Raw genomic sequence first — 2,847 nt, forward strand, 5'->3', positions numbered from 1 at the left:
TGGGGCAGAGCCAAAACTGAGGAATTCAGTATGTGGGAAGGGCTGCTGGGGAGCAAGATGGGGATGAGATGCAGAGTCTGGGCAAGAGGTGGGGAACAGGAGGGGGTGAAGATGCTAGTTTTTGGTGGGAGGTCAGGTACAGGAGCGGAGTGGGGTTCTGTCTGGGAGGTTGGGTGCAGGAGCAGGCGGGGGGGTAGGGGTCTGGGCAGGAGGTGGGGGTGTGAGGTCTGGACAGGAGGGAGGGTGCATGAACAGGGTAGGGGTGTGGAATGTTGATGGGAGAGAGTGTCTGAGGGTTATGGGGGTGCAGGGTCTGGGGTTACCTGGCTCCATGCACCCTGCCACTCCTAGAAACTGCCTCCCCCTGCTGCTCCCATTGGTCATGATTCTGGCTAATGGGAGGAGCAAGGAAAGCCTCCAGGCAAGCTATTTCCTGTGCTGCTGTTCCCTCAGTGGAAGGGGGTGGGGAAGAGTAGCAGCATATGGAGATGCTTCCTCTCTCTGAGCCAGATCCAGCCCATGAGATCTGGTGTTGCAATTGGGAGAGCAGGGCTGGAGGACCAGCACAGACTCCTTGCTGCAGAGGGAGGGAGAGGCCAGCCCCAAGCCCACAGCCCATCTGTCAGACAGGTAGTCTGTAGACCACTCTTTGAGAACCACTGGTGTAGAGTTTCACTTGTAGCTCCTTGGGTTGAGATTTGGGAGCTTTCAGTGGGGTCTGAAAGGAAGATTCTATTTGCCTGAAATATAGCCTCAGAATAGGTTTGGAGGAATTAATTGTGTTTCATTTTGTCTGTATCAGTCTTTGTTTCACTCTTCATCTGGCTCAGGATATTTTCTTTGGGAGCTTCTGGGTCCTTGTCTCCTCTCCCCTCCAGTATTGTAGAGATGACTGGCTGTCCCTGTCAATAGTGACTGGTCAGAGTAGATTGAAACAGGAGAGGGGCTGTCATCTAACCAGCCAAAGAGAATCTGTTATTAATCATAACCAATTAACCAACCTTTAAATATGCCTTGTTCCTGGTGACATTAGTTGCTAAGTTTTGTTTAGCATATGAACATTATTTCTAACATAGTGTGACAGGGTGGCCCCCGTCTACCCCGGTCCAACTCCCAAAGTCCCCGTTCTGTCGCGGTGGCTCCGGGGAAACGGCGGATCCAAATGCCTTTAGCGGCGGGCAGGAGAGGGGGAATAGGGGGGTCCGGGCCCTCCCTCACTCCCGGACCCCAGCCCAGGGCCCTAGGATCAGGGTCGGTTAACCCTGCCCTGCTGGGGGGGGGGGTGCTGGCCCGCAACTCACCAGCACGCCGGCTCCTTGCCCTGCCCTGGGCTACTTCCTACTTCCTCCTTTCGCGGGCCTCCTTACCCGCCTCACGGCGCCACTTGCTGCCACGCTCCCGCAGCGCCTGCCGCTACCCCCGTGCTCCTCTGCCCCGTTCCGCCTCGCCCTGCTCCGCTCTCCCCCCTCCTCCTCTGCTCTCTCCTCTCCCTCTGCTCTCTCCTCTCCCTCTGCTCCCCTTCCGCCGGCGGCCACCGGCATTTTGAAATCCCCGCCCCTGGCACGCCGACGTGGTTACACCCCACGCCGCGCACCTGGGCTCCGCCTCCTGGCCCCTCTCCCCCCAGCCCGCAGCCGACAGGGAATCCCTGGCACCATCGCCCAGCTGAGCGGCGGCGGCCGAACATACAGCGCACGTCTTCCTCGGGGGGGGGGCGTCCCGCCGAGGCCGGCCAGGGCGACCGCGGGTTTAGTGTGGGGCGGGCTCGCCCCCCGGGAGGGGGGGGCGGACCTGCTCCGTCACACATAGTATTTTCCCAATGTGCATATGGCCTAAGGCAAGCTTTAACTGTCATTAAGGACATTTGTGATGGGCAAGTTAAGGACTCTATTTTGAAGAAGGAGGAATCACAGAGCTCTTAAGTGACTTAATCGTTTCTTTGCCTTGGCTACTGGCAGGTAGTAGTTCCCCTTAAATCTTGCAATTATCTTTTGCAGCTGCAAAGCACAGAAGATCCACAGAATTTCCCACGGCTAACTGCCATAGAGACTAATTTCAGTGGGAGCAGGCTTTTAAATTGTTCTATTTCTTTATAAATTCATCTGAGCACATGACACTTTTAGCCACGTTGGGATACTTTAAATCTTGCCTGTAGTTCTAGAATCATTTTGTGATTAAGCACATAATAATATGCTGAAAACAAACTGTATATTAAGTGTCTTCAAAAGAAACAAAATGAGACCTGCAAACATGTGAAACAATTCAATGTATTAAAGAAAACTGCTTTAACAAAATAAGAAGAGATGTTTTGACAAGTCTCTGTTCCCTTCACCTAACAAATACAAACAGAGAGGTAATCACTTTAGTTTTAGGAAAGACAGATACAAAACGTATGTAACTATTAATAATTTTCTTCTCCAGCAGGAAGCCCAATCTGTTACTATGAAGACAGTAACAAGAACGCCAGCTATCGTTAGGGATTAGGGTCATGAGCCCTTTATATTATATTAAAAACAAAAAATAGAAAACCCCTTCCACTCCTAACTTTGGAAAATTACCATAGTGATCGGGCAGCTCTCCTGGCTATAATCATAAAAGTAATAGTATGTTCTTATGTTCTATTATACGCTGTAGCTTCTTTCCATCTATTTCAACTGTCTATGAACAAGCAAAGTCTTAAGCTATGTCTAGGCCACATCCAAGGAACACATCTGCTTTTTCAGAACAGTTTCCAAAAAACAGGCATGTTCTTTTAGCATCCCTGTATTCCTCTTGGTGAGAGGAATAAGGGATATTCCAAAAGAGGAGTTTTTTCTGAAATTTGGCCCTGTATAGACAGGCCAAATT

General features: G+C 51.2%; 1 long non-coding RNA gene across 1 annotated transcript; it reads right to left on the minus strand.

Annotated features, from left to right (window-relative positions):
* Positions 1–421: 421 nt before the first annotated feature.
* Positions 422–1,489, minus strand: LOC142826846 (uncharacterized). Its single transcript, XR_012901110.2, has 2 exons — positions 1,302–1,489; positions 422–902 (listed from the first exon to the last, which is right to left on the minus strand). It is a non-coding gene; the product is annotated as an uncharacterized LOC142826846 (long non-coding RNA).
* Between the last annotated feature and the right edge of the window lie 1,358 nt (positions 1,490–2,847).

Source organism: Pelodiscus sinensis, chromosome 2 (assembly GCF_052426305.1).
Source record: "Pelodiscus sinensis isolate ZL-2025 chromosome 2, ASM5242630v1, whole genome shotgun sequence".
NCBI lineage: Eukaryota > Metazoa > Chordata > Testudines > Trionychidae > Pelodiscus > Pelodiscus sinensis.